Below are 21,898 nucleotides of genomic sequence, written 5' to 3'. Positions count from 1 at the left end.
AACTACACTATCCCAAGTTGACATTTTACGCAAACGAAGTCACAGGCAATTGCTAGTAGAAAATATTTTTTTATGTATTTATTTTACTTATATTATTTTTGTCGTGAATATAAACATATGAAGAACTAAAACCTTCTAAACTGTAATTCAAACAAAAATAATTGTGCAGTGAAAACCTGCGCTAATTGTAATTATTGAATATTTTTTTTATTCAATCAATTTCATAAGATATACAAATTATTTCCTAAGCAATTATATCATTATTAAGTTTCAATCTTACTAATATTATAAAGCGAACGTTTTGATGTTTGAAGATATCTCCATAATTGTTATTATTGCCGCGCGGACGGAGACGCGGGCGATAGCTATTTTAGTAATAAATAATTTGTGTTATTAGGTCAAATATTGAAATTAATTCAAGCGTAAACACACTGTTTATATTTGATACTTATGTTTAGTAAAGTTTTATACATCATTGAATTTATTAGGATCACTGAATATGAAGATTTCTAATCTTAAAACGATGTTTAATCAACTTGAAAAATCGTTTAAGGTAAGATTCCATCGACGTAAAAGGTAAATAGATTAAATTAAATTTATAATTTCTTTCGTTTACACTTAAATAATATTCTTGTGAAATGTAATTTTTTTCTAGCATAAAATGCATAAAATATTTTTTGACAATAGCGCCATCTATGTTAAATAACAAGCTTAATTTTAAACATTAATTTTCAACAACTACAGGTCTAGTGTAGCTTTTTTAATTTCTCTTACCGTTGGTGTTAGAGACCAAAATCTCTGTATTAATCATATCGTCATCTCTTTTATTTCTTTGACAAAACAGATACAGCAATATGTTTTAAACCGAGATTTTCGTCTCAGAAATCCACGGTTAGATGTCACTATTTAAAATCTTGCTAATTTTATAAATGCGATCGTTTGGATGGATGGATTTCTGTAAGAATATATCTAGAGAACTGCTCAACGATCTCGTAGCAATTTGATGTAGAACATCACAAGGACTCAGAGGCTACTAATTAAGTTTTTTTTTTAAACTCCTTAGCGATGGAATCGGCTAGTATTAAATAAATTTTGTAAAAAGTGTAACCATTCTTTATATTGTGTACCTGTTTTTAAAATATCTTTCGCGTAGGTAAGTAAAGTAACGTTTTTTCTTCATTTACTCTCTATAAGTCTACAAGTCGACTAGTTACGGCCGCGTCTGTAGAAAAGCCGATTACGTAACTTGCTTAATGTGAAAACTTGAAACTTTTTCATTCCCATTTTCCTTTGAAGTTTATTTTTATATATACAAATGCTATTAACAAGGTGGCATTTATTTCAAAAAACGAAACATTTTTTACTCTTAATAAATGTTCTATACGATATTAATAATAGTCACCTGGAAGACGATAACGTGATGCGCTGTGCCCAAATAAGATGAAGGATAAAGATATGAGATCAGGACATGGATATGACTACAGCAAAAATAGTAATGGTATAAGCCTTTATGTTACAGTACTTAGAATAAAGACTAAAGAATAAAATACAACATTGTATATCTTACTTTCTTATGAATAAACTGTTCAGACTTTCGTGAGACATTATAATTAACGTATATAAAAAAGGCTAAACACTCACGTATATGTGTCCGGTGGCGGTATTGACTAGTTTCGAGCCCATCGGAGTCTTCAGGGTGAGTGGGACTGGTATTTTTTCGCGGACGTGGCCCGTCGCTCACATCACACACAGTCCCACTCACCCCGAAGAAGGGCCCCCGATGGGCTTAAAACTAGTCGTTGTCGCCACCGGACGTATATACGTGTTTATCCGTTTTTGTATAAGTTTCTTACTAATATTATAAATTCGTATGTTTGGATGGATGGATGTTTGTTAGAAGGTTTCTTTTTCTTTAAAATTAGGTGGTAAACACCTAGATGTTCAAACGCCTATGCAAATGCAGATGCATTGCCGGCATTTGAAAAGATGATTCAATCTCCAAATGGATCACGTTAATTTTTTTTTTTAATTTCGCGCAGACAGTGTTGCGGGCGACAGCTAGTTTATAATCATAACACTAATTGTGAATGTCGAGATAGACACTAGCTACATCAAATAAAACGACTTTCTTTGAACATCAAATATAACATTATCTCAGTTTGTGAACATAAAATGTATAATAAAATTGGGCCCCTTATGACGTCACACATTTGTTGACCTTCTATAAAACAAGATCGTAGTCTTAGTGCTTCTAAGAAAACACTTTAGTTGATATTCTGTACACATTCTAACATAATATTGAACATTGAGTCATCGATTTTTTTCTATCATTGGGTATTTTACATGAAAATTAAATTCAGTTTATAAAACAAGAAAATAAATTAATTACTAGCATATGTGTTCTTCCAGACTATGTTCTACATCCGTTGCAGGAGTTCCGGAGATACGTTCTAACATTTATCCATCTAAACATTCGCATTTATAGCATTAGTGAGTATAACAACAAGCATATCTGGCCCTATATTACTTATGTTAACATCTTAAAAACTTACATTAAGAATCTTGTCACACTTCTTGTTCTAAAATCATATAATAAGACAAACCAATTTCTTTCATTCAAGATTTCATCTTACATGACATAAAACTATCGTCTGATCGCATTGAAATATAAACAAAGTACTTATTAGTTATATCTCAATTGAATATATTTCTATAGAAAACGGCTATTTCTCGAACATCGAAAGCAATTTCAGTTAAGTTCATAGAAAAGCCGCTTACAAGACTTAAGATTGTTAAGAATTGAAAAAGATTCATTTCATTTTTATCTATACTATATATTTGTGGAAAGGAGTTGTGTTATTTTTATCTCTTATGCTTTATTAATCATTTAATTTTGCTAATACTAAAAATGCGAATGTTTGGATGGATGGATGTTTGTTAGAAGGTATCAAAAGGGCTACATGGATACTTGGAAGAACACTAAAATTTTTTTATTAGAGAGTGGACGCAGTTGCCGGAAACCGCTACTTTGTTATATTTGGTAGAATTCATTTATGTGCAGTCGACAACATTTATTTCCTACGCAGCAATGCAAACGAGCAAATGCCCTTTTTGCAATCTTTCTTCTTACTATTTTTATAAATTGGATTGGATTAATGGATGTTTGTTTGAAGGTGTCTTCAGAACGGCTGAACGGATCTCGATGAAATTTGGCACAGATGTAGAATATAGTCTGAAAGAACACATAGGTTACTAATTATGTTTTTTTTTTAATTCCTCGCGGATGGAGTCACGAGCGACTGCTATCTTTATATATATAATTCTTCTGTGAGTGAACTTCTCTCAAACGACTGGACCGATTTTGATGAAATTTTTTGTGTGTGTTCAAGGGGATCTGGGAATGGTTTAGATTCACAATTTTCATCAAATATTAACTTCATATTAATTTATTCAGATTAAATACGTGTAGACAGGACAACGTCTGTCGGGTCCGCTAGTACTATATAAAATCATATTTCATAGCAACATGCGTACGTGTTAAATTATAGTTCTTATTTTTGTTGGATGATATTAAATCCTAAGTGGGAAGCGAATTTTATTCTATGATTGCACTTTTAATGTCACTTGAAACGACAAATATTATAACGATGAATATATAAAATTCAACGAGAAAGTTTGTGAAGAGAATTTCCGAATCCGAACGAAAGCCGGTAACAAGCTGCTAAAGACAACTTTAAAGGAAAGGAATTTTATGATGACAAAGTAAAGCTTGTATTACCTTGTGAGTGAAGCTGATACGTACTTTATACGTAATATTAGTATAATAATTTGAAAGAAAATATCCTCCCACGTTTTTTTCTAATGTACATTTATCCGATGTTCATACGACGAAGGACCTGCACGTATCTGCGAAGAAATTTAAAGATATATGTGAAGTCAACCCGCACTGGGCCAGCTTGGTGGAATATCGCCTAGTCACCCCTAACTTAGGGTAGGCTCCGAACCGAGCCGATGGTGATGATATATTCTTTATATCAATTTTTTTTCCACAAAAATCTGTAGTCATGGAGGTGGGAGGGTTACAGGACTAGACTGATCTTTACAAGTCCCTGCAAGATCGTTGCATCTTATAATAGTTCCGTAGGGCCATTTGGGTCTTACATTCTAATACCTTTTACATACTTCCACTTAACGTCAATTTTCTTTGTATTCGTGGTATTGTACTGGGCGAGCTGGCCCTTTACAATATATGTTGCGGGCTCTTTCATCTTTTGAAAAAGGAATACTACGATATCAAAATTGAAAATAAAAACCTACTTTTAATACTCGACCATTATTTTAAAACGAATACCTTACTTTTATCAACCTCTCTACGCTCCCCTTTTCAAGCAAATATAATTTGATTATTTGCAACAAGATACGGTTAGATGTAATCTGATAACCGCATCACTTTAAGCTAATTTCCTAAGCCCTTTGACACGTAAACTCATGTGTTAGTATCACAACAAGCCAAATAATATTGATATGTACATATACCTTATGTATAAACTGTAATCAGTCTAACCCTAGTAGGTTTCCGAGACCAAAAATTTGAAAGATATTGTCATGTCGGTTTGGCAATTATAATGACAATGATGATGATGTTATACAGAGTTTTTGATCTCAGAAATCAACGGTTAAACTTATAAATATTTCAATACATTTATTCTTTGATATCTATTTATTGTGAAATTTTAAAAAGTTTGTAATAAAAAAGAGCGGTGACAAATTTGTAATAAAGCTTGTGTAAAGCAGTCTCAAAAAAGGCTCCTTTTCACTGGAGTGGTATCGAGTAATCGCAATAAAACACTGGTTATATTTTGGTGCGAGTCAACTTTAATCAATTGCAATCGGCAGGTCGATACATATAACATATATAACAAAACCGCGATCTAGTAATACGGTCCGCCATCTATTGACATAATATTGTGATTAAATTGTCATAACATTTGACAACTTGTGCTTGTACTTTTTAGGTGTGGTTTTTGTACGTGATTTTTTATATTGCATTATCTTGTAAAGTTATAATGTTTAATTAATAATGTATTAGACAAATAAGTTGTAAATATTGAAAGACTTCATAACAAACTTTTTAATTAAAACTTTAGTCGAAATAAGGTCAACGATGTTATTAATATTTAGATTTTGTTATTCATTGTAAATATGGTTTTGTACCAATTTCATTTGCTAGTTTAATTTTTACAAATTTTATTTTTATTGTATCATTTGAATTGCTAATAAGAATAATTTTAAAAAAAATTGTGCACGGAACCAAAGTACAATGTACATCAGCTCACTATACGTCCCCACTGAGGGGCTCGGAGCCTACCATAAGTTAAGGGTGACTAGGCCATAGTCAACCACGCTGGCCTAGTGCGTGTTGGTTGACTTCACACATATCTTTGAATTTCTTCTCAGATATGTACAGATTGCATCACCATGTTTTCCTTCACCGTAAGAACATCGGATAAATGTACATATGTAAATGGAAAAACACATTGGTACATGGCGGGATTCGAACCCAGGACCTGCAGATTGCAAGTCAAGTGCTTAAATCCCTGAGCCATCACGCTCATTATTTATAGATAAACCATAGTATTTGTGATTTTTTTTTTGCAAAAATTAGCTGGAATCAAACAGACCACGTGTATTTTCACTTTCGATAAATTAAATTTCATTTTTTGGGGATGTCAATTTTTTTTTAATCATTTGTCAAACTCATTTTTCCGAAGTGTTTTTGACGTTAAAACTCATATGTTGTGTATTCAATTTCACTATTTCATATCAAATAATCCGTCTTTTGTTTCACGTCGGTATTCTGATGCTCCGATTGAAAACAAATATTGAATGTAAAAAGAGATTCAGGCGAAAGGGTGATTTTATTATAACTTTGGGACGGGATTTATTTTTCATTTATGTGATAATTGAATTTATGATTTTAGATGCGATTAATATAAAAATAATTCATGAGTAAAAATGAGTTATGTAAAAATCTCTGTGTATTTATTACATCTTACTATTTTACTAATATTATAAATGCGAATATTTAGGATATCCATCCAACGGATGTTTGTTTGAAGGTATCTTGAAGGCAGAACACATAAATTACTAATTATAAGATATTTTTTTAATTCCGCATGGACGGAGTCGCGGGCGATCGCTAGTTTTGACATAAACGACGATGACAATATGATGATTCATGTCACAAATATAAGACGTCAAATAAAAGCTTATAAAAATAATTTATTAGAAGCCAGCTATCTATTAAGTTATCCATTACGTCAGAAATAATAAAAATTCAACAAACACTCACCTTTCTGTATCTTAAGTTGACGCTAAGTGATCGCTGCGGGGTAATCCATCAAGCTAAGTTACATTTCTTTGCTCCATAAAATTACTTACCGAGTAACTTGTGTACAGATTAAACGAATTTGTTTCAAGCGCAAATATTAAAAGCCATACACTTTCAGAGATTACATTCAGAGTTATTTGTGTACGAAACGCGAAGTTATGTTACACAATCTCTATGTCAAATATTTATATTAAACTCATATATAATATGTGAAATGTATTAAAGTTAATTTGGGAAGATATATTCTCGTTGGTTACTGCTAATTCTTATTTTGATTTTTTATAGTAACTAAACTTTTTAAGATAATTACACGACTTTACTAATGGTCGCGTATTGGTCAACATTAAACAATTTTTGAGCGTCCGTGGCTCAGGGATTTAACACTTGACTTGTAATCGGCAGGTTCTGCATTCAAATCCCGACATTTAACAGTGTGTTTTTCGATTTTCGATTTACATATGTACATTTATCGACATTCATACGATGTAGGAAAACATCGTTATGCAACCTGCACATATTTGAGAAGAAATTCAAAGATATGTGTGAAGACAACCAACCCACACTTGACCAGCGTAGTTGACTATGACTTAGTCACTTCTAACTTAGGGTAAGTTCCGTATAGTGAGCTGATTATGTTTTTCTAAATAATAGCTGTCTTATCCACATGAACATTCAATTTGTCAAACATCATCATTCGTGCAATGATCTTAAAAAGGAGTACAAAGTTTATGCTTCACGTATTAATATGATAAGATGATTAAATGATTATTTGTTCAATCCAGTGCAGCTTTAATTAAAATCAACGGTAGGAAATAAGTCCGACCAATTGGACTCGTAACTGATCTTTTCAATTTGTCGTTCATTGAAGTTTGCGTTTCCATTCGTTCGGTAACTCGCTATAGCCGCTTTACGGACTTTGATTGAAACTTACAATCTGAGTTTTAATTTGAAAAGTCTTACATAAGCTTTTATGTTTTAAATTGTAATCCATCTCTGATCATCTCTGGCTTTGAGTATTAAAAACAGTAGACATTTAAAGACTAGCTGTCACCCGTGACTCCATCCTCGAAGAACTAAATTTTGTGTGCATCTATGCCTAATTTGAGAGAGATCCACGCAGCCGTTCTAGAGGTACATTTAAGTAAACATCGATCCATTAACCTATTCATCAATCAAAACATACTCACTTATATTATTAGCGTTATGCTTACCAGCCCAAGTTAAATTGTTAAAGTAAATTGATCCACTTTAAAAGTAAACTCTCGTTATAATTAAGATTATTTTTTTTAACTAATTAGTTATTTACTTATAATAATTAATATTTATTTAAATTATATAAGATATAACCTAATAATTTATACAATATAAAATAAACTTTATACTAAAACTAAACCAAATTAAATAATGTAAAATTAATGTACGGAGTTTTTTTTTATTTTATTACATTAGCGCGGAAAGGGTAATTATTAAAAATATCACAGGGTTGAAAATTTAAAATAAAAAAGCGAGGTCAGTGTAGGCGTTCGATGGCTAATAAATTGTATATCGTAACGCTGCCTCGACAGCCTTGTAACGCGATCATGATTTATAGGTTCTATAACCTTGTTAAATTTTATCGACTTTTAAACGTTATTAAATCTTAATTAGTATCGACAAGTTTTATTTAAAACTCCTAAATATACATATATCTTATGTCGGAAGCCAAGAAACCATTTTGGATCGTAGCGGAGTAGTAGTAAATATATATTTACGATTTTTGAGTAATTTATATATGTAAAACATAACAACAAACCAACATAACTCACACCCGTAACCCGAGAGGTAAGCAGAGACCACATACCTCCAATTGGCGATGTCCTGTCACAAAATCTTGCTTCTATGTAAAATATTTTAGGAAAAATAAGGCAAACTTTAATATTGACGTCACATTTTTCTGGAATTTGGAAAATCTTTAAATGGTGACATCAAACCGTGCCGCTGCCGCGTCATTAGTCAAGACATGTCCCTATCAAGATGATATTGTTAGTTCACATATTTTCCTCACACAAGGTCCTCATCTAAATATATAACATGCCTTATATACTATATATAGTGACTATTATATTTGAACTCAATCTTAATAAAAGTTCTACGTCGGAAAATAACTTATCCAAAAGCACTCTATGATACTTAACGTTTTATTGTCTAATTTTATAGCCATATAGTTTTCGACTATCATAATAGACATTCGTCATGTCAATATGTGGTTAGTTTTAAAGAGACAGCAGTATATATACTGAAATGTTAAAATAGGAAATAAAATAATCTCATTTAAAAAGTTTTTAAAGTTTGTCGTAGTGAAAACTCGCTTAGAGCATTGCTGCGGCCTCTTAAAGTATATACGCAAATAATGAAAGTTATAGATAATAATATGATAGAATATATACTGCTTTTCACTTAACAAAGTAATTTATAGCCCGCTACGATAGTGCCCTAACAACATCTTCATATGTTTAGGTGCTACGTCGTAGATGTTCTACGAAATTCTGAACTGTAGCAGTTGATAAGATAACTGGTTTTTTTTTTTAATTCATTAAGATTGAAAATGGCATATTATTATTTATCACCAGTACGACTTGATAAAGTCTATTAAATTTTTTATTTATTTTATTACAGATATATACGTCACAAAGTAAAAATACAAGCAAAAAATCAATGTAAATGTTTAGCTTAACTATGACAAAGTTCTATTCTAGATAAGAATTTGATAAGGAGTTGTTATCTTTTTTTGTTTAAGAAAAAATGTTTGGATGTTTTTTTTGTTTGTAACTGCTTGTTTATGGAGTCTTCTTCGATTAAATATTAGGTCGCAGGTTATTATAGTAAACAACTACGTAGGCAGAGAGTTCAACAAAGGTTAACGGCACAGCTCAGTAGTTGTTTTTCTATTCCTAGAAACTTTATCGCAGGTTCTATCGATCTTATAAATTGGTACTTTGAAGTCAATGAACTTTTGTTACAAATCCATATACATACATTGGGTTTATATTGCAAAAACATCTTTAAAAAGTTACTTTGGTTTACAATTTTCTTTTAAAAATGGAATTAAAAAGAGTGAATATTTTCTATAGTAAAGGTGGGTAACAAGCTGCTAACTGAATTCAACAAAATAACAAAGTGTTCGCTGTCCTTTGACATCCCCCTTCGCATGGACAACTCATCTGCTAACACCTATCCATAATCGACAAAGGAGGGGACGCAGAGATAGAGGATATTCTCCTTTTCTATGTATGCTCCCCTCTGCCAATTTCAGTTCTCCTTCCAATCTTTTCCTCATAAGAATAGGGAAGGGCAAGAGGACTAAATTTAGACCTCCGTCAAGCACACTGATTTCCGGCGTGTTATGTCCATTTTTTTTTATAACAGAAGGGAGCAAACGAGCAGCGGGAACACCGAGGTGTTCAACGACGATTTGATTCCTGTCTTCTGATCTAGATAAACATTATTCAAATCAATTTATGTGTATAGTTCTATTTACATATTAGGTCTATATGACATAAAGTCTATAAAACAATATAGAAACTAAGCGAATAAGTTTTACACCGAGGTCGTCGTTACAAAGGATTGGTCGTAATTTCATGCGGTTTGTGGAAATTCGTTCGGTATCAAGTTAGTTTGGCGAATAATTGAAATTTCACACCCACATTGAGAAACACGTAATAGAATGGCAGAAACAGGACCCGACAAAAGTAATTAACATTATTGGACAATTCAGTACATTTATAGTTTGTAACGAAAAGAGAGAGACTATGTATATATACTATATATAATATATATCACACCTTTCTTGCCTTATCCACTATAAAAAAAAACGATGATATAGGATAACATGGCTATTGAATGAAATAATAATGAGCAATTAAGATACCAATTAAAAAAAAAAAACGTCAATATTCTTTTACATCACATCAATATTCAGGGTGTTTAAAACCTTATAAAATATAAAATGTATGTAATATTTAAGTATCTACGATATTAATACGCCGAGCATGCTTCCACATTATCGTATATAGCGAATGTATCCCAACATGTGCGGGGACGGAATTTAATAAAGTATTTCGCTGAATGCGCCATCTTTCCACCGTGTAACGCAATTCCCTGGCCTACGTGAGACGCTCGGAAGTCGTAAATGTGTCAATTATCGTAAGAAATGTGTCGAATTTTTATTTAAATTTATTAAATATATTGGATACTAACTGAATAAGATATACGTGGCAATTATAGATAATATAAGGATCTAAATTTTACAATTTAAAGGTCCCAATCCTCAACAACTGTCCAAATATTGAAGAACGCATAAGATAAATTTTTTCCGCCTACGAGAACAACATGAACTAACTAGAAGTAATAAAGAACATTCTTAATGATTTAGGGGATTCATGCAACAATCTCTTCCGAATAAGAGAACTGAATAATCAAACACCCTATATAAGAAAAAAGAAATCTTTACGAATTACCCAATTCTGCACGGCTGTTGAACTCAAAGTCAATGACACGAATACAATATTTTATCATAATAGTATCTTACGATGAGGAACAATAAAGAAAATCATATACTATGTTACATAAACGTATGTAGTTAAAATGACAGTACATAAACATAAGTATTTTATATGTCTACATAAACGTTATTTATTACTAATGTTGTTATTGTATTTCTACGAATGTCGGTGGCTCAGGGGTCAAGCACTTGTCTTACAATTTGCAAGACCTGGGATCGAATCCCGCCACGTACCAAGGTGTTTTTCGATTTCCGATTAACATATGTACATTTCTCCGACGTGCTTACGGTGTATGAAAACATCGTGATGCAACCTGAACATATGTGATATCTGAGATTCAAAGATATGTGTGAAGTCAACCAACCCGAATTGAGCCAGCGTCGTTGACTATGGCCTAGTCACCCCTAGCTTAGGGTAGGCTCCGAGCCCCTCTGTGGGGAGGTATAGTGAGCTGATGCTGTATTTCTACCATTCTCTTTATGCCCGAAAAACCATATAGCATTAGATAAATATATAACGATAAGCAGGTAACTGTATATAAAATGTAACTTACTAAAGTAAATATAACGTAACAATTACATCAAAGATCAAAGGTATAAAATAAAATGGTGTACGTTAACAAAATACATTCATAAACAAAGACACATTTTGTTATCGTCCACCGGAACTAGCCGCCCGCCCAAGGTCGAGGGCGCCGCCCTACTTCGCAATCAGCAGTGCTGTCTAACATAAGCTGAAGCGATATTATTATAATTAAATATATATATATATATGTGCCATGTGCTCAGCTTGTAGTTATCAAATTGAAAATTAAAATTAATGACGAAACTTTTAAAACGTACCTGTTCATATTGAGTCAAATTATTGGTAGGGTCAAGTGGAAATATTAGAAACTAGGAATATAAGGATTAACGATAAGTCGAATAGTGCCCCCAATCTAAGAAAATTTGAAGTAGATGATTTCTTTGGAGCAGGCAAAGTCAAGTGTGAAAGGAAGGATTGAATTCAGATATGACGGTTAATAAAGTTTAAAGACGAACCCCCGTAGGGACAAGGGCAATTTGTTGATCTCTTATTGGCGCATGTAAATCGCTGTAAGCTTATGAACTAAACCTTAATTTTCCCCTCTCCGTACCATCCGTCAGCTATCAAGTACAATAACAATGGAGCGCTGTGTGGGTGAGATTAGATAAGCCCTCGGCGACGGAAGCCGTAAGCGACTACTGTAGGATTACTTCTATTACTATATTTTTGTTGCGTTAAACTTTTATTAATTCATACATTGATGGTATTACATACATTTTTGGCTTCTCGGGTAAATTGTTACAGAAAGATTTGATTTGATCAGTTGATAAAGTACAATCTGAGCTTTGAGTGCTTTTAGATTGAATTTCTATGACTTTATTAGTAAATTATCTGTTGATCAGTTCGGTCGAGTCAATAAGAAATAATATATAGCTGATAGTTATTCTCTTACTCCACTTTTTCATAATAAATTCAGTAGTTTTAAAGTTCAGTAGTTTTTAACAAGTGAACAAGTTGAATTTAAAATGCAGACTTTTATGCATTGTTACAAGTTTCTTACTTTTTCAACTTCCATTCAAGTATTTTTACTTCGATATTTTTTACGCTTATTTTAACGTTCTAAATAATATCATCGAAATCATAAGATTTGAATCAAAACTCATCATTAAAAGTTTTATAATAGGCACAATTAAAGTGTTTAAATCCTTTTCGTGGGTATTTGTCTTTGTCGGGGAAAGGGTATGCATAGTTATGAGAAAAATCCTTTTTCTGTGTGTCCACTTCTTTGTTTAATTACGGTACGCATCTGCAAATGCGTATGTATATTGGCAGCAGTCACTTCCTATTTGGGCGAATTCTGGTTTCGGATATAATAAAAAAATTGTGTCATGTTTTCAATATTTTCTACATAGGTGTAAAAATTTATTAAAATTGAATTATAAAGAATGTAGTATACAGAAGAATAGCAGATAAAAAGGGAAATGTCAGCATCGCACCGCTGCTGCTGACGGCTAATAAATTAATCCATTTATACTTCGTTTCTCTCCACCGCTGACTCGTCTCCCCGCTACGAAGTAGGTTTTATCATTAAGCCAGTGTTGCATATTTAAAAACATTTAATATTAACTTTGTATTTTAGGAGAGCATCGGTGGCTCAGGGGTCATATATTATTGGAATTTCGGAATCGGCTCCAACGATTTTCATAACATTTAGTATATTCGGGGGCGAGAAATCGATCAAGGAATCATTTTTAGAAAATGTCATTTTATTCGTGTTTTATCGATAATCAATATATTGTATCGGTAAGATCGAAAAATATTCATATTTTATTAGTAATTCGTACTTAAATATAATTTACAAAAAACACAATTAAAAAAAATACCGAGCAAAGCTCCGTCATCCAGATACTATTACTATGATTAGGGGAAAGTCACGTCTTTTATTTTGCATCAACGGTACACTACATTGCATTTCACATAACAATGTGTTGGAACTCGGAACATAGTATATTGGTTTTCTATTATAATAGACTTGATTTTGCTTAAAATTATTTAAACTTGTTACTTTTCATATTATTATGATAAGAAACTATTATCATAATGGAATCAGTTTTATTACGTATCTTAAGTATGTAGGTTTATCTTTCAAACGAAGAAATTATGTTTGTCTTTAGTCTGAGTATTCTACTCGCTTCAAAGACACAAAGAAAACATCTTGAATTATGAAAATTTAGGTCAAAATATCGTACGGTATAATTTTAATATATGTATGATATACGTAATGTTTGTGAAATAAATCTTATACATAAAATTCTCGTGTCACAATTTTCGTTCCCATACTCCTCCGAAACGGCTTGACCGATTCTCATGAAATTTTGTGAGCATATCGAGTAGGTCTGAGAATCGGCCAACATCTATTTTTAATCCCGCACGGACAGAGTCGCGGGCGACAGCTAGTTATGATATAAAAATTATTGATTTTTTTTTCACTAAAATATTTAATTGTTTTTAACCGAATAAAAAAATCAGGTTATTAAAAATTTGTCTTTAATTTTCTACCACATAACTTGCTCTTCGTGTTCCTTACTTGGTGTTCTTTTATAAGTTTTTAAAATATCAAAGAAATATACCATTTATAAAAATGATAACTTATCTTTGAACAATTAGAACATTAGTTTAGCATTTTAATTTACTACAGTTTTAACTAAAACAGAGATACGCATTAAACTTAACAAGACCCACGATTATTGCCAGAAAGAAAAAAAAACACAATATAATATCGTATACTACAAAGTACTCCAATAAATTCCAATTAAAGCAACAGGGTTATATGTTTACAGTACCTACGTTTACAATTTACCCCGGGGACCGCTGGCACGCCGCTAAAAACAAATTGACACTCGCAGACTACGTTCGACTGTGTACAACTGTGTGCAACTGGGTGCAATTGTGTTCAACTGTATACAACTGTGTGCAACTATGTGAACTCGTGCAGAATTAATGATACATTAGTTCCGATGTGAATTCCGTTCACGTTTGACTTTGACTTATTCTAGACTGGTATTATATAAAGTGTTATATACATATATATGTATTTGCACACATGACTACGAAGGGTCGGTACAATATGTATATCCGCTTTCACACAACCCATACTTTTAGCCAATTAGTTAAAATCATTTGGAGCGAATAACACGCTTTTGTTATCCAGCCTAGTGTCAGATCCATGTATAAGGGTACGCAAGCGTTGTTATTATAGTTATAGTTTTGGGCCGATACCGGCACAGTGTTGGTTTTCTTAACAATACATTATTTCTTCTGCCTTCCTCCTCTGTGGCCATACACATTCAATCTCATTACTTTCTTATTTACGTAATCAACATCTCTTATCAAGGAGAATGAGAGAGATGAAAATATTACATCTAAAATAGTAACTGATTGCTATTTGGAATGTAATTGTTTTTCAATTATTCTATAATATATTAAGAGAATTTTTTTTAACCAGGATATTCAAATTATTATGAAGTATGAAAATACATTTCCGTGAAGCTGTACAACGCTATATTATACCAAATCATTAACGACTTGTTAACTATATGCAAATTATATACATACCAGAGTAGCTATTAATAATTTATGTTCTGCCTCCATGTAATTTATAGCGAATGTTACGACTCTATATATTGAAGTACTTTAACAACATTTATTGTATTTTGCATTGTAATATTATAAATTAACAATTTAATTGCATAATATATACAAAGGTAAAATGCAAAATCTTACTTCTTACTAATATTATAAATGCGAATGTTTAGATGGATAGATGTTTGAAGGTATCTCTAGAACAGTTTAACGGAACCCGATGAAATTTTTACATGGATGTAAAACATAGTATGGAAGAACATATAGGCTACTAATTATGTTTTTTTTAATTCCGCGCAAACGGAGTCGTGGGCGACGTGGTAGTTATAAATACATTGTTATTTTTTATTTCGTACGAATTTATCATCAGTACACACGGCACATATCTACAAAATCACATCTTATTAATTTCTTAACAGAAGCTTATGCCCGCGACTTCGACAACGCAGAATTATAATAAACTTAATAAGTAGCCTGTCTTCTTCCAGGCTATGTTCTATATCTATGCCAAACTTCACTAAGATCCATTGAGTCTTTCTGGACATATCCATCAATCATATACCGTTATTTCTGTTCATATAAATTTTTAGCCGACTTCAAAAAGAAGGAGGTTATCAATTCGTCTGTGTTTTTTATGTTTGTTACCGCGTTACTCCGCTCCTGGTGCTATGATTTTGAATTTTTTTTAACGAAATGTTTTGCTTGCAGGTGGGTTCCATTTTTTTTAATTAATTTTTAAATTGACTAGCACTATAGTAGATTTTGTGTTTAAGTTGAAAATGCGTTACGAAAATTTAGGACTATTTTGTATTCTTCGCTTATTTTACTCGTACTTATCCTACTCTGAATTAGACATACCGATAACAAATACAACCTAAGATTTGATGGCTGTGAAACCATTTATATTCAATCTTATGTTATACTGACAGTACGTACATTTCAAACCGACGTCAAAACAATTGTTAATTTCAACCGTCCCCTGTGAAATTCTCTCAAATTGTAAGTCAGTGAGTGGAAACGTATATTGTTCTAGAGTTCTTAATTAACAGCTAATTATTTCTGTTACAGCTATAAATCTCTGTGCCGATTGCGGAAATTCAATTCGAAACAGTCGGTGGCTCAGGGGTTCACTTGACTAGTAATCTGAAGGTCCTGGGTTCGAATCACGTCATGTACTAATGTGTCTTACGATTTATATATGTGCATTTATCACACGTTCTTACGGCGAAGGAAAACATCTTGACACCTGCGCATATCTGGGAAGAAATTCAATGGCCAACGTGGTTGACTATAGTCTAGTAACCTCTATCATGTAAAAAATATCTTAGTGTACGAACCGTATATATATTCATATGCATGTAGTAAAAACGGTTATTTGAATATTACAGTCTAATTTTATATATATGTATAAATAATTTCCACTATATCTGATGCACGCAACGTAATGCTATAAGAGTCATAGTGTTGTTTTAATCCGAAGCGATTATCAAGATTATGCAGCAAGCGAGGTCAACTAAAGCTGGACGTTTCATACTTGAGCGCATCTCAACGCCTAAAGGCACGTAGCGTAAAGCCGTTTTGCTAACATAACTATGTTGATTATGTTATGAGTTATGTAGTTAACATGTTATATGCAAAATATATTTATCAATAAGATTTGTTATTGATTTAAATAAAAGTACCCAAGTGTTTTGCATTTTATATTCAACTTATATCGTCATCCAATTAAGACAAAAACATGTCAAAACTTGTCGAAATATTTTTTTTGTTGTCTCTACCCTTTTGAAGAGAATCTATCTATATATATATAACAAATCAATTGCTGTTCGTTAGTCTCGCTTAAACTCGAGAACTGTTGGACGGATTTATCTTATGTTGGTCTTGAAATGTTCGTGGAGGTCTAGGAAAGATTTAAAAGGTGAGAAAAATTCGAATAATTGCCGGCAACTAATTAAGTTTTTTTTTTATCTCATGCGGATGGAGTCGCGGGCGACTGCTAGTATACAATAAAATTTCCTAGTATTTCAATGCAATGATAAAACATAATGTTTTCAAACAATATTTTTAAATTCGCAATACCCATTGATCGTAGTATCGAAATAATTTAGAGGATTGTAAAGATAGTTCAGTTCCATTTTTCCCGACCTTCCCTTAGTCTTGTTTTCGTTTATCGCCGTCACTCTCGTCCAATTTGACCGCAATCCCTAATGGAAACAATATAGAGGTTCATTTGCTACGTCAATATTGATTGTGAATCAACTAGCGAGAGAGCTTATCCTCTTAATATCTACTTCGACATAGTTTCTTGTTAGATCGTATGATAAAGTGTGTATCATGTATATGAAAAACAATTGCTGTTCGTTAGTCTCTCTAAAACTCGCGAACGGCTGAAAGAAATTTTTATCTTGGTCTTGTAATGTTTGTGAAGGTCTAGGGATGTTTAAAATATGAGAAAATTTTGAATAATCGCCGGAAAAACCCTGTAACAGCCCTTTTCTTTTTCTTTTATAAACGAATAAATGGATCTGAAATTTGGCATAGATGTAGACCATAGCTTGCAAGATAACATAGACTACTAATTAAGTTTTTTCCCGTCCGGATGGAGTCGCGGACGACAGCTAGTATATTTTCATTCATCTATTTATTCATTGTAAACTAGCTGTCGCCCGCGACTCCGTCTGCGTGGATATATAAAATAACTTAATCAGTGTAGCCCACCCATCCATCCACATCACATCCATCTAAACATTCGCATTTATAATATTATTTAAAAAGTTAAATAAAAAGCAGCTCTTGAAGGCATAAATCCGAGAAATGAAATAAAAAGTGAATAAATAGTATCCTATGTCCGTCTCCTGGCTCTGAGCTACCTCCTTACCAAATTTTAGCCATATAGGTAAAGCTGTTCTTGAGTTATAAATAGTGCAACTAACACGACTTTCTTTTATATAATATATATAGATAGAGAACAATCTTATTTCCTGAGAAATATTTTATCTGATTTAGTGATATCGTTAACTACGTGGATAAATAAAGATAATTTTCTTTATTTTCTAGCCTATTGAAACTGTGCCAAGAAAATACAGAAAAACAGCAATAAACACAGAAATATATGACCTTTCTTCAGTAAAGGAGAATTTTCACAAAGGGACAATCAAACTCTTTTTATAGTATAAATATGTAAATAAGAAACTAATTACCTGAAATTGACAAAGACTTGAAAGATAACATCATTTGTACTAATAATAAACACAAGAATCCGAAATTATGCTGTTACTTTTTTTTCTGATAAATTAAAAAAAAACATATTCGGCTCACCAGGAACCTCCAGTTCTTTTGAAATTAGTTTAAAAATACTTGTATATTGATTTCCAAAACAAAATTCATTTCTAAATGGTAAAATTTCCATACGTCTTTCGTAATTCAAAATTCTCACAATGCAGCGTTTAATCATTATTCTTCAAACTCGTTTTATATCTCAACCATAAACAAAACTTTGAATTAACAAACCATTATATTAATGAGTCATAGGAGATCATTTACAAATGACACAAACAGTAAAAGGCCTATGTCTCGCTGGAAACATTTAGGTACACTAAAACAACACAACAGTGTCAAGGTCATTTCGTAAAAGACGACAAAGAATTCCCTTCAGTGCACTTCGAACATAACTTCTTGAATATAATGATACTGTTGATTTAAAAATCTTACTAATATTATAAATGCGAATGTTTAGATGGATGGATGTTTGTTTGAAGGTACAGAACGGCTTAATGGATCTCGCTGAAATTCTGTACAAATGTAGAACATAGTCTGGAAGAACACATAGGCTACTAATTACATTTTTTTTAATTACACTTAACTAATAATGTCTAAAAATATCTACATAAAATCTGTGCACCACACCGGATAGTTAGCACAAAAAGAACCTAGTGATTGAAATAATCAATTTTAACTGCTGAAAAAGCTGGAAATTTGAATTCATGATACTTACATTTTACTCAGGTAAGAGTTTTAATATTACTTTACTTTGAAAGAAACCAATTTTATGAGAATTTTTAATTAAAAATGTATTAAAGTTAGTCTGGATGAACTTGGAAGATATGAAACAAAATATGAGGTAAACTTTAATATGGAATTTCCTAATATTAAATTTCAAACCTTACGTTATCAATCTAACTAATATTTTAATAGTGAATGTTTAGATGGATGGATGTTTGTTTGAATATATCTCCAGAACGGCTGAACGGATCACGCTGAAATTTGGCATACATGTAGAATAAATCTCGAAAAATACATAGGCTACTAAGTTTTTTTTTAATTCCGCGCAGACAGAGTTGCGGGCGACAACTATACTTATACTATAGTACACGACTGACTAACACCATTATTCTTGATAAAGGTAAAGATTACCGTAGGTTTCCACTGCCAATTCACTCATACGAATAAGCTTAACTCATCCATCCATCGAAATATTCGTATTTAAAATATTAGTAAGAATTAAAATTGGGTCATGATTTGACCAACAAAGTGTTGGGGGCAGAAACAGCTTACATATATTTAGGTCAGATTTTATAGCTGTCATTATTAGTGACCTCAAACGTACCTTCTGTTACTAACATAAAAATATATTCCCAATAATCGTTATTCTTACATATTGCCAAAGATGATTGACAATAAAATCCATATACACAATTTCTTTAACTCTTTTTAAATGTTAGCCGTTTTTTGTTTGTAAATTTACTAATCTTTCTTGTACCATTCCAACTGAGCTCTACGCTTGTGCTAGGATATGGTTTACGACAATAATCGAATGACGGAATTCGAACCCCCGACCTCGTGATCGGAAATCCGTACCCTTAACCATTAGGCTATTGACGCTTTAGTCTCTTATGACACTATCGTACTAATATTATAAAACTTAATATTATATTATAAATACAAAATTTTAGATGGATGGATGGAAATTATCTCCAGATCGTCTACTTGGATCTCGCTGAAATATGACATAGATGTAGAAGATGTCAAATAACACATAGATAACTAATTAAGTTTTCTTTTGGCTACAGCTAGTAATTAAATAAATCCCTTACCTAGTATTGAGTTGTAAATATTGACTTAATGCTGTAGAAAAAAAATCTATCCTGTATAGTCCCAATAAACTCACGAAAAACATTAATCAAACAAAACACACAAATATGCATTGTTTTTTTTACTCACTCTTTTTTATTCTGTTACTTTTGGCATTTTTGTTTTTATCTTATCTGTGGAGTTGTAGGTCCCATTTCAATGGCAATATCAATTAGTCTGACAGCTCCCGAGAGACACTCCGCGTAAATACGTGACCTCAATATTCAGAACAGAAACACGAACGAGTGATATAAAAAATTCAATATCTATACTTAGGTCAACAAAAACAATTTTTATATTTAAAAAGTTATCAAGTACATACATTATTTTTGTACTAAAGAAAATATAATAACATCCAACTGCGATCTTCAAATCAGATAAATAAAAACATTTTATTAAAGACTAGCTATCGCATGTTTCCGTCTGAGGTTAATTAAAAAAAAAACTAATACGTAGCCTATATTTTCTTCCAGACTATGTTCTACATCTATGCCAAATTTCAGCGACATACATTTATGGTCCTGGAGATATCTACAAACAAACATTCATCCTTTCATGTAAACATTTTCATTTATAATATTAGTAAGATAGAAATATTTAACATTAGAAAGCTGTAAACCTATTAACTAACTTAGTTACTTAAGAAGTCCTTTTGTGACCATTTAAGACTGAATATGGCAGGCATCAATTCAAATTTATTACATCTAAATTGTACCGATCAAATAACTTTAACTTAGTCAAAACTTCGAAGTTTGCGCAACTTTATCATTGAGTTGTCACATCAAATACCAATTTCTACTCAATTTGACTTCGTAAGTTACGCGAATTCCGTCATACATTTGATAACAATGACCTTCAAAGCGACGCCAAAGAATTTAATAATCATTATAGAATCGGTATAAAGCAAAGAATACCAATGACACCTAAGGATTGGATTCAAATGACATCTCACTCGTCAAATTTGGTTCAGTTGTTCAGGTAACAATAGAATTGACATATGTACATACAAAACAACATACATGAAAATTTCTTGCGTCAAACGGTTTTTAAACCATTGATGAATGTAAAAAATCCGAGAGAGGTATGTTAGGACCAAGCCAAATGTTGGTATGTGGTCTTTGCCTACCCCTCTGGATTGCGTGAGATGTTGTAAAAGATACATACAAGAATAGTAAACAAATTATACCTGAAAAGAGAATATAATATTAACAATATCCATGATATTTCATGTCTCTACATAAAACCACTCTATCATCATTGTAGCATTCGTTGTGCTATATTTGGCTCGTTCACGTACCGACACGTGTTGCCGGCTCAAAGGTCTGACATCGACTGACGTCCCCTCTCTCCGGCATGTACTTATGGCGTGTACGCTCGAGACAAACAACACTACGTTTATGCATACACTACATCCCTTCCTTTTTTTAATATATTTAATCTTGCTAAGTATAGGTACTTGTATTCTAAAACTATCAATTAATAGAATACAAGTATACATAAAATTCGATTTTCTAAGTTTCTCTACACTTCTACATGTATATCCATTTTGTAAGTTTAATAAACTTAGATTCAATAACATTTTTCTATAAATTCACTTAATAATTATTTTCACAACAACTGCAAAGATATTTGTTACTATCCTATACTTATCTTCCAAGTTTCCATTATT

General features: G+C 32.0%; 1 protein-coding gene across 1 annotated transcript in view; it reads right to left on the bottom strand.

Annotated features, from left to right (window-relative positions):
- The window catches only part of LOC106117999 (calcium/calmodulin-dependent protein kinase kinase 2), a 71,664-nt gene that overhangs the window by 38,840 nt on the left and 10,926 nt on the right, over positions 1 to 21,898 (bottom strand). The gene's annotated exons all lie outside the window — the stretch shown is intronic.

Source organism: Papilio xuthus, unplaced genomic scaffold (assembly GCF_000836235.2).
Source record: "Papilio xuthus unplaced genomic scaffold, Pxut_1.1 DF827679.1, whole genome shotgun sequence".
Lineage (NCBI taxonomy): Eukaryota > Metazoa > Arthropoda > Insecta > Lepidoptera > Papilionidae > Papilio > Papilio xuthus.
This window is presented reverse-complemented; position numbering and strand designations above follow the sequence as displayed.